We start from the raw sequence: 11,728 nt of genomic DNA, 5'->3' as shown, positions 1-11,728 counted from the left end.
ACTCCAAGGGGCAAAGCCTTCACAAATCGGCAGCCTATTACAAAACTCCCTACTCACCTGGCTTTTGCCTATCGTCATACCTGTCATTCTCATTTTCGGTCTGTGCTCCTTTCTCCCATGTATCATCAAGTTTCTCCAGTCACAACTTTTAAAAATCTCTAATCAAAGCATTAACCAGCTTCTCCTACAGAATTATATGACCTCCTGCCCACTGAAGATCCAGGTCTCGACTGTTCCAACCCTACAAACCTCTAACCTTGTCTTCTCATTTCAGACATGCTCGCCTCAAAGTTTACCCCCCACCACCTACCACTCAGATTCTCAGCGTTTCTTGACCACCTTCTTCATGACAGCTGGTTCCTCCCTTTCCCGTGTCCACTCGACGACTGGCCGGACCAGCTTGCAGTTTTCCACTTACAAGGCACCTTCCAGGACTTCCACCCCAATGAAATTTTTTCTTTTGGTGCCTACTTGTGGGGTCTCATGTGGCTTGTCCTTTCACCCACCTCACCCACCGACGCCCATTTTCAGCAGGAAGTAACTGGACAGACAAATGCTGCCCCTCTCCCATATAACCAAAGAGGTGGGAATGAAGGGCCACCGCCAAGCCACAAGTAAAGCCACATTCCCTCCCTTTCCTGGAAACGGCAACCCGGCAAACTAAAACGGAGATTGAAACGGTGCCTTCCTTTGTTCTCCCTCCGCACCCTTTCCCGCGCCCGTGAAAAATCCACCAACCTACATGAAGCTCTGCCAGCCAACCTATAGGCAACAGACAGGTAGCCCTAAGCCCCTATAAAAGCCGCCGCGCCCTTGCCTCAGTGCTACAACCTGACCCTCAGGTCCCATAGCCACCGCGTTTGGCCCATTAAATCTCTTGGCCTTAATGGGTGTTGAGTTTCACTGTGCGTCACCGTCTTTCATTATATATTATATTTACTATTTAAAATATGTTAACTATGCAATATTTAATATAATAATTCTAAGTAAACTAAAAAGTTAGGTAGACATATTGTAAACCCTAGAATAACCACTTTAAAAACTTTACAGAGATATAATAAAAAGCAAAAAATAAAATGGAATACCAAAATGTTAAGATAATCCAAAAATAGGTAGAAAAGAGAAACAGAAGAACAAAAACAGAAGAAAAACATAAAACAAATAATAAAATAGTTTACCTAAATCCAAATTTATCAGTAATTACATTAAATATAGATGGCCTAAACACATCACTGAAAAGACAGAAAATTAGCAAAATGAATATGATTCTATAAGAAGTTCACTTCAAAAATAATGATATATGTAAGTTAAAAGCAAAGGGTTGGGAAAAGCAATACCATGCAAACTCCAACCAAAAGAAAGCTGGAGTATCCATAGCAATGTAGACTTCTGAGCAAAGAAAATCACCAGAGATAGACAATATATAATCATGAAAGATCCAATTTACAAAGACATTCTAAATGTGTATGTGATACAGAGACCCTCTAATGTCTGTCCATATTGTCACAGCCCCTAGAGAAGGGCATGGCCAGGGCACAAGTGCTCCTGTACATTCCTGAATAATATTCCTGAGAGCTAATAAAAGATGTGCTTCTCCTTATCTCCTATGCACTCCCAGTAAGTAGCTTCAGGGGATCCTTGGCTTCCCTGTAGTCTACACCCCATCAACTAAAAGATGCAAATCTCCTTTTACTCCCTTTTTCTGAGTGGTTATAAGTTTGAACAATATAGTATCAATGTAACCTTAAGCCTTGTGAATTATGTAACTTTTGTATAAATGTAATCGTAAGCTTTGTGATTTGTATAACTTTTGCATAATGCATGATGTCTTAGGCCCTTTACTCTATGGCAAGCTTCATTGCTGCTTCTGCCAGGCCCTACTGATAAAAGCTATGAGATACTTCTGATACCTGGCACCAGGAAGTCTGGACAGAAAAATGTCACTATCAATAAATGTGGCTGAAACTCAAGTTCTATCCAACACTCTGCTGGTCACGTGGCTAATGTGTAGGTACTAACAACTCTAGACTATAAAAGTGAACCGTAAAAGCCTAGAGGGTTAGCAGAACCATTTTGAAAGACCTTGAGTCTGGCTCTGCTCCCTGGATTCGAACTCAGAAATAAACTTCTACCAGTTCTCTGCCCCTTTGATTTACTGGTATCAAGGGGAGCAGCCGAGCGTTACTCAGCCCATAACATATGCATCCAAAAAAGATCATCAGAATACATGAAATAAAAATTAATGAACTGAAAGGAGAAATAGACAAATCCATAGTTAAAACTGGAGACTTCATTCCTGTCTCAAAGAAATAAGTAGACAGAAAATCAGCAAAAATATATTAGACTAAACAGCACCACTGTGGTATAATTCAAAAATATATTTGATTGTAATACTATGGTTTACAATAAGAAATACACATATTTAGTCCTCATCCCTGGTTCCTGTTCAGAGCTCCTAAAACCCTTGTAAATTCTCAAGTGATGACAGTTATGGAATCATCTTTTGTTATATATTTGGTTTTATCCTCAGTTCCTGAAATAGCTGCAGATAGATAAAGGTAATAGGGAGTAGAATTTATTATTCATAACAAGACCCTTTCACCCACATCTGGGTTTTGGTTGATGAGGTGACTTTTGGAAAGCCCCTAAGGATGGAAGGCTGGTTGCCAGGGGAACCAGCCCAGTAAATAGAGGGCTGAACCTTTCAGCTCCACTCCACAGGCTCTGGGGAGGGGAGAAGTGCTAAAAGTTGAGGTGATCATCAAAGGCCAATGATTTAATCAATCACGCCTTAATGAAGCCTCTATAAAAATCCAAATAGACAAGATTTGAAGACTGGTAAACATATCCATGTACTGGGAGAGTAGCATACCCCAACTCTATGGGAACAGGAACTACTGCTCTGAGGAACCTTATAGATCTTGCTGTTTATCTGCATCCTTTATCATATCCTTTATTATATAATGAGCCAGTAAGCATAAGTGTTTCCCTGAATTCTGTGAGCCATTCTAGCAAATCCCAATTCTCTGTCATTTTCTAGAAGTATTGAGTAGAGAAGTAAGAAGAAACAGTTTCTGGTCAGGCACGGAGGCTCATGTCTGTAATCCCAACAATTTGGGAAGCTGAGGTGAGAGGATTGCCTGAGCCCAGGGGTTCGAGACTAGCCTGGGCAACATGGCGAGACCTACTCTCTACAATAAATAAAAAAATAGCCAGGCGTGGTAGCCCACGCCTGTAGTTCCAACTACTTGGAAGGCTGAGGCAGAAGGATCGCCTAAGCCCAGCAGGTCAAAGCTGCGGTGGCCATGAGCGTGCCACAGCACTCCAGCCTGGGTGAGAGTGAGACTACGATTCCAAAAAAAAAAAAACAAAAAAAAAAAGAGTTTCTGTTTTCCTATCCTACATTTGGTGTCAGAGAATTGGTATTTATCTCCAGTTCCTGGCAGAGCTTAGAGTTTCCTAAGTGATACGTTGCCTTTGTTATGTTGATGATGTGGCTCCATGCTTCAGGATGGGGCTGTCACTTGAAAGCAGATAATTATAGGGGTAGAACTTTTATATCCACCTCCTGACCTCCAGAAAGAGAGAGGCTAGAGATTTAAGTTCAATTGTGTGGTCAATGATTTAATCAACTATGCCTATGCAATGAACTGTTGATATTAAAAACTCTGAACAAGGCTCAGAGAACTTCCTCGTTGGTGAATATCCTGAAGTACCAAAAGGATAGAAGCTTCTGTGTTTGATATTTTTACAGACCTGCCTTATATTCCTCTTCATCTAGCTGTTCATTCATATCCTTTATAATAAAAGGGTAATTGTTAAGTATATCATTTTCATGAGTTCTGTGAGTCATCTAGCAAATTATTGAATCTAAGAGTATTGTGGGAAGCCCCCTATTTGGACCCAACCAGGGAAAATTTGGGTGGTGGCTTGGAGACACCCAGGACTTGTGGCTGAAATGGGAGCAGCCTTGTGAGACTGAGCCCTGTAACCCGTGAAGTGTGCACTAACTCTAAGCAGTTAGTGTCAGAAGTGAACTGAATTATAGGACACCCAGATGATGTCAGAGAATTGAATCAGAATACAACCATCAAACAACTGGAACTAACATGTACAGAACACTCCACTCAACAAAAATAGAATATATATTCAAGTTCACATGAGAGGCCATATAATATCCCAATGCACAAAACAAATCTTAATAAATTTAAAACAACTGAAATCAGTCAGGCACAGTGGCTCAAGCCTGCAATTCCACCCAAAGTTTTGGGATGCCAAGGCAGGAAGTAGCTTGAAGTCAGGAGTTTGAGATAAGCCTGGGCAACACAGAGAGACTTCTCTCTAAAAAAAAAATGAGCCGGTCCAAGCAGAGTGAGCAAGCCGAGCGGTTGTGTGTTTGCATCTCGGAAGTAGCTCTTGCAGCATGGCTGACCAACTGACTGAAGAGTAGATGGCAGAATTCAAAGAAGTTTTTTCACTATTTGACAAGGATGGTGATAGAACTATAACAACAAAGGAATTGGGAACTGTAATGAGGTGTCTTGAGCAAAATCCCACAGAAGTAGAGTTACAGGACATGATTAATGAAGTAGATGCTGATGGTAATGGCACAATTGACTTCCCTGAATTTCTGACAATGATGGCAAGAAAAATGAAAGATACAGAGAGTGAAGAAGAAATTAGAGAAGCATTCCATGTGTTTGATAAGGATGGCAATGGCTATATTAGTGCAGCAGAGCTTCGCCATGTGATGACAAACCTTGGAGAGAAGTTAACAGATGAAGAGGTTGATGAAATGATCAGGAAAGCAGATATCGATGGTGATGGTCAGGTAAACTATGAAGAGTTTGTACAAATGATGACAGCAAAGTGAAGACATTGTACCAAATGTGTTAAATTTATTGTACAAAATTGTTTATTTGCCTTTTCTTTGTAACTTATCTGTAAAAAGTTTCTCCCTACTGTGAAAAAAATATGCGTGTATAGTAATTAGGACTTCATTCCTCCATGTTTTCTCCCTTATCTTACTGTCATTGTCCTGAAACCTTATTTTAGAAAATTGATCAAGTAACATGTTGCATGTGGCTTACTTTGGATATATCTAAGCCCTTCTGCACATCTAAACTTAGATGGAGTTGGTCAAATGAGGGAACATTTGGGTTATGCCTTTTTTTAAAGTAGTTTTCTTTAGGAACTGTCAGCATGTTGTTGTTGAAGTGTGGAGTTGCAACTCTGCGTGGACTATGGACAGTCAACAATATGTACTTAAAAGTTGCACTATTGGGTGTATTAGAGGTACTCTTTTGTACTGCTGGTCCTGCACCAGAAACCACTTTTTTGTACTGCTGGTCCTGTACCGGAAACATTTTCTTTTATTGTTACTTGCTTTTTAAACTTTGTTTAGCCACTTAAAGAAAATCTGCTTATGGCACAATTTGCCTCAAATCCATTCCAAGTTGTATATTTGTTTTCCAATAAAAAAATTACAATTTACCCAACGGTTACCAAAAAAATGAGCCAAGCGTGGTGTGGTGTGCCTATAGTGCTACTTGGGAGGCTGAGGTGGAAAGATCCATTGAACCTAGGAGTTCGAGGTTACAGTGAGCTATGATCATGTCACTGCACTCCAGCCTGGGCAACACAGTGAGACTCTGTCTCAAAAATAAAAATAAAAGAGCTAAAGTCATACATAGTATCTTCTCTGATAATAATGGTATTATGGTAGAAATCAGTAATAGAAAGATAATAAGAAACTCTATAAATACTTGGAAATTAAACAAAACAACAGAGCCAGGTGCCTGCTTTTATAAAAGACATTTTATTAGAACAAAAGCATGCTGATTCATTTATATGTCTATGGTTGCTTTTACTAGGAAAGAGTTAAGTAACTGCAAAAGAGAATGTATGGCACTCAGGCCTAACATATTTACTAGGTGGTACTTTAAGAAAGTATGTCGGCCAGACTCAGTGGCTCAGCCTTTAATCCCAGCACTTTGGGAGGCCGAGGCGAGTGGACTGCCTCAACCCGCGAGTCTGAGAACAGCCTGGGCAACTTGGTGAGACCTCATCTCTACAATAAAATAAAAAATTAGCCAGGTGTGGTAGCATGTACCTACAGTTCCGGCTACTTGGAAGGCTGAAGCGGAAGGATCGCTGGAGCCCAGGCAGTCAACGATGGAGTGGCCGTGAGTGGGCCACGGCACACCAGCCTCAGAGACAGAGTGAGACTACAGTTCAAAAAAAAAAAAAAGAAAGCTTGTCAATGTCTCTTTTATTTTATTTATTTATTTTCTTTTTTGAGTTGGAGTCTCACTCCGTCGCCAAGACTGGAGTGCAGTGGCCGCTCCCAGCCACCGCAGCCTCAACCTGCTGGGCTCTGGCGATCCGTCCACCTCAGCCTTCCAAGTAGCTAGAACTACAGGCGCGCACTACCACACCCGGCTAATTTTTGATTTATCATGGAGATGAGGTCTCATCAAGTTGCCCAGGTGGGTCTTGAACCCGCGGGCTCAGGCAATTCACTCACCTCGAACTCCCAAAGCGCGGGATTACAGGCTGAGCCACCGAGCCCGGCTAATACCTGTTTTAAATAATCCATGCTGAAAGAGAAAGTCTCCGAGCAAACTAGAAAATATTTTAAATTGAACAAAAACTAAAATACAAAATATAAAAATTTGTGGAATACATTTAAAGCAGTGGTTAGAGAAGAAACTATAACATTAAAAGCTTATATTAAAAATGATAACATTTCAAATTAAATACCCAAGCTTCTACTTTTAAAAAGATAGAAAAAACACTAAAACCAAATCAAGCAGATGGAAACAATAAAGAGCAATAATGATGATTAAATTAAAACCAGAAAAACAATAGAGAAAAATAAATGAAACCAAAAGCTGGCTCTTTGTAAAGATCAATAAAACTAATAAGCATTTAGAAAAATTGGGAAAAGAAAAAAGAATACACAAATTTTCAACATTAGGCCTGAAACAGGGTTATCACTATAGTCTCCAAAGACATTAAATGTATGATAAGATAATATTATGAACAGCACTATATACAGAAAGTAGACAACAATGGACCAAATCCTCAAAAACCACAAACTACCACAATTCATCCAAGATTAAAATAATATCCTTAATAGTTCTAATAAAGACACTGAAGCCATGATTTAAGACTTTTCCACAAAAAAACTCTGGGTCTAGATTTTTTTCAATGGTAAATTCTACTAACATTTAAAGAAAAAAATGAAACAAATTTACACAATCTCTTCAGAAATAAAAAAGAAGGAAACACTTCCCAGTTTATGAATTGAGCATTAACCTGATAATACAACTAGTCAAAGACAATACTGGAAAATAAAATAACAGCCCCATAGCCCTCATAAAAATAGACGTGAAAATTCTTCAACAAATATTAGCAAACTGAATCTAGTAATACATAAGAAGAACAAGGCCTGGCGGCGCAGTGGCTCATGGCTATAATCCCAACACTTTGGAAAGCCGAGGTGAGAGGACTGCTTGAGCACACGGGTGTGAGACCAACCTGGGCAACTTGGCAAGACCTCGTCTTTTCAATTAAAAAAAAAAAAAATTAGCCAGGTGTTGTGGCACGTGTCTGTAGTTCCAGGTACTTGGAAGATTGAAGCAGAAGGATCAACTGAGCCCAGTAGGTCGAGGCTGTGGTGGCCATGACCATGCCACTACACTCCAGACTGGGCAACACAGTGAGACTTCAACTCAAAACAAACAAACAAACAAAAAAAAAAAGATGAATACACTACCACACAGTATGATTTATCCTAGGGATGTCAAGGCTGATTCAATATTCAAAAGTCAATTCATGTAGTGCATCAGATTAACAGTACAAAAAAGAAAACCACATGATCTATCATTTGATGCAGGAGAAGCATATGACAAAATTCAATACTCATTCATGATATAAACTCTCAGCAAACTAGGAATAGAAAAAACTCTCTCAACCTGATAAAGGGTGTCTAAAAAAAAAAAAAAAAAACTCCCACAAAGTGATTGATATTTTTAACACAATTCCAATAGAAACCCAAGCAGAATGTTTTATATAGATAAAATGTATGTGACTAGTCAAAAAAATACCCAAAATATTTATGAAAAACAATAAAGTTGGAGGAAACACTACATGATTTTTAAGACTTAACTATATAAACCTACAGTATCAAAACAGTGAGCTATTAGCAAAGAAATATAAGTATAGACACATGAAATAGAACAGAGTTCAGAAACAGACCCAAACATGGTCAATTAATTTTTAAGGTCCTTTTAAAATTTGCATAAAATGCACATATTGCAAAATTCACCATTTAAAAAATTACAATTCAGTTGTTTATAGTATGTTTACAAGGTTGTATAACCATCACCACTATCTAATCCCAGAACATTTTCACCATCCCAAAAAGAAACTCCATAGCCATTAGCAGTCACTCCCTATTCCCTCCTTCTCCCACTCCCTGGCAATTATAAAATCTTACTTTTTATTTTTTGTAAAGTAGGATTTATTGAGAAGATGGAAATGTTCCCATAGTGGGAGAGAACCCAAGGGGGTTGCCCAAAATCTTTCTGTCTTTATAGATTTGCCTATTCTGCGCCAACTGATATTTAACAATGGTGTAAAAGCAATGAAATATAGAAAAGACAGTCCTTCCAACATATGGTATGGAACAATTGTATAAACATTCGTAAAAAAACTGAACCTCACAGCCTAAGCAACATGGTGAGACCTTGTCTCTACAATAAAAATTAAAATTATAAAATTAGGTAGGTGTGGTGGCTTGTACCAATAGTAAGTCCAGCTACTTGAAAGGCTGAGGCTGAAAGATCACCTGAGTCCAGCAGGTTGAGGCTGTGGTGGCCATGATTGTGCCACTACACTCCACCATGAGTGACAGAGTGAGACTCCAACTTGAACCTCCACCTAAATTTCACATTATATAAAGCTTAACTCACAAACTATTATAGATCTAAATGTAAAACATACAACTTTTAGAAATAAACTTATGAGAAAATATTTTTATTTATTTATTTATTTATTTATTTATTTATTTATTTATTATTTTTTTGAGTTGGAGCCTCACTCTGTCGCCCAGACTGGAGTGCAGTGGCCGCTCCTGGTCACCGCAGCCTCGACCTGCTGGGCTCCGGCGATCCTTCCACCTCAGCCTTCCAAGTAGCGGGAATTACAGGCGTGCGCTACCACGCCCGGCTGATGTTTTGATTTATTGTAGAGATGAGGTCTTGCTGCCCAGGTGGATCTCGAACCCGCGGGCTCAGGCAATTCACTCACCTCAGCCTCCCAAAGGCGCGGGATTACAGGCTGAGCCACCGAGCCCGGCTAATATTTTTATTTTTAGAAACAGGGTCTTGCTCTGTCACTCAGGCTGGAGTGCAATGGCATAATCACAGCTCACTGCAGCCTCAAACTCCTGGACCCAAGGGATTCTTCTGCCTCAGCTTCCTCAGTAGTTAAGACTACTAGCGTGAGCCATCACATCCAGCAAGAACATTTTTTTGACTTAGTTATGTAAAGACTTCTTCACAATAAACACATAAATTTTATATGTCAACTTTCAAATAAGTGTGAAAAAAAGTTATTGAACATGACACCAAAAGCACAATTCATTTAAAAAATTGATAAATTACCAGGCACAGTGGCCCATGCCTGTAATCCTAGCACTTTGGGAGGTAGAGGCGAGAGGATTGCCTGAGTCCAGGGATTCAAGACAAGCCTGGGCACTTGGCAAGATTCGTCTCTACAATAAATAAATTTTAAAAATAGCCAGGTGTGATGGCACAAGCCTGCAGTTCCACCTACTTGGAAGACTGAGGTTGGAAGGATCACCTGAGCCCAGCAAGTCAAGACTGCAGTAGCCATGAGTGTGCCACTACGCTCCAGTCTGGGCGACAGAGTGAGACTCTGACTCAAAAAAAAAAACAAAAAACTGATAAACTGAATTTCACCTAAATTCAAAACTTTATTCTATGAAAGACACTATTAAGACAATAAAAAGACAAGATACAGTCTGAGAGAAAATGTCTGCAAATCACATAACCAACCAAGCTTGCATCCTGAACATAAAGAGAACACTTTTCAACAGTAAGAAGTCAGGCACAGTGGATCATGCCTTTAATCCCAGCACTTTGGGAGGCTGAGGCAGGAGGACTGCTTGAGCCCAGAAGCTCAAAGACCAGCCAAGGCAACAGAGTGAGACTTCATCTCCATCAAAACTAAAAAAATTGGCCGGGCATGGTGGTGCATACCTGTAGTCCCAGCTACTTGGGAGACTGAAGCAGGAGGATTGCTTGAGGCTATGGTGAGCCGTGATCATCCCACTCCACTCCAGCATGGGAAACAAAGTGAGACCTTGACTCAAAAAAAAAAAAAAAAAAAAAGTTCAACAGTATGAAAACAAATAATGCAATTTTAAACTGGGAAAAGTAAAACAGACACATAATCAAAAAGATATATTGCTTGCAAATAAATACATGAAAAGATGTTGGACATCACTATCCAATCTCAAAAAGTTATTTACTGTATGATTGCACTTATATGACATTCTCAAAAAGACAAAACTATAGTAACAAAGAAACAGATCAGTGATTGTGAAGCATTAGAAATGGAGTGAGAGCCGGGCTCAGTGGCTCAGCCTGTAATCCCGCGCCTTTGGGAGGCTGAGGTGAGTGGATTGCCTGAGCCCGCGGGTTCGAGATCCGCGTGGGCAACTTGGCGAGACCTCTTCTCTACAATACATAAACTTAAAAACTTAGCCGGGTGTGATAGTGCGCGCCTGTAGTTCCAGTTACTCAGAAGGCTGAGGCAGAAGGATCGCCGGAGCCCAGCAGGTCGAGGCTGCGGTGGCCGGGAGCGGCCACTGCACTCCAGTCTGGGCGACAGAGTGAGACTCTAACTCAAAAAAAAAAAAAAAAAAAAAAGAAAGAAATGGAGTGAGGGTAGGAGTATAAAAGGGATAGGTGCTGGAGCTATTATGAAGACTTATTATGAATACATATAAATTATAATGAATAGTGATTGTAGTGAGAGTTAATCTATGAATGTGTTAGAATTCATTGAATTATATACCCAAATAAATCAATTTGCTATATATTAATTTCTAAAAATGTATTTCAAAAATTTTCATTTATATGAAAAGGCTAGTAAAACATTTCTCTCTTTTCCAGCTGCATACCTGACTGAGACCATGTTTTCTTCACATACACCAGTCAAATTAACATATTGCAACAGACTTAATTCAAAGAATGAGAATCCAGCTGCCTTCTATCATGGCAGACATTTGGAAAAAAAGAAATAAAACAATGCCACTCATCTCACTAATTTTCTTTTCTGTTTTAGAAAATACTTAACATGCCAATATAGGTTCATTGTTATTGTAAAATAAATAAATTTTAAAATTTTCAGTTTTAGTTTTTAATAAGTAACTATCAATAGATATTAACCCATGTTAAAGAAAAAAAAAGTCTTCAGGGTATTTAAGACAGGTTAGAGGTCTTAAGACCAAAAGAGTTGAGAACAGCTAGATTATGTAATAGAAAACTGCATTTTAATCAATTATTTTACTATCAATATAATTGATTTATGCTATATATTTGAATGAGCAAACTTTTAAAAATTCTACTATCGGAACTTTTTTTTTTTTTTGAGTTGGAGGCTCACTCTGTCGCCCAGACTGGAGTGCAGTGGC

The 11,728-nt window shown here is 39.2% G+C and overlaps 1 protein-coding gene and 1 pseudogene across 2 annotated transcripts in view; one reads left to right on the top strand and one right to left on the bottom strand.

The window, feature by feature from the left end:
• Positions 1 to 11,728, bottom strand: part of TTBK2 (tau tubulin kinase 2) — a 187,299-nt gene that overhangs the window by 154,513 nt on the left and 21,058 nt on the right. The window lies entirely within an intron of this gene.
• Positions 4,350 to 5,073, top strand: LOC103272452 (annotated as a pseudogene). Its single transcript, XR_505124.1, has one exon. The product of XR_505124.1 is annotated as a neo-calmodulin pseudogene (transcript).

This window comes from Carlito syrichta, unplaced genomic scaffold (genome assembly GCF_000164805.1).
Source record: "Carlito syrichta isolate Samal-C Ts95f unplaced genomic scaffold, Tarsius_syrichta-2.0.1 Scaffold312570, whole genome shotgun sequence".
NCBI classification, from domain to species: domain Eukaryota; kingdom Metazoa; phylum Chordata; class Mammalia; order Primates; family Tarsiidae; genus Carlito; species Carlito syrichta.
The sequence above is the reverse complement of the archived record's forward strand: the minus strand, read 5'-3'. Positions and strand labels throughout refer to the sequence as shown.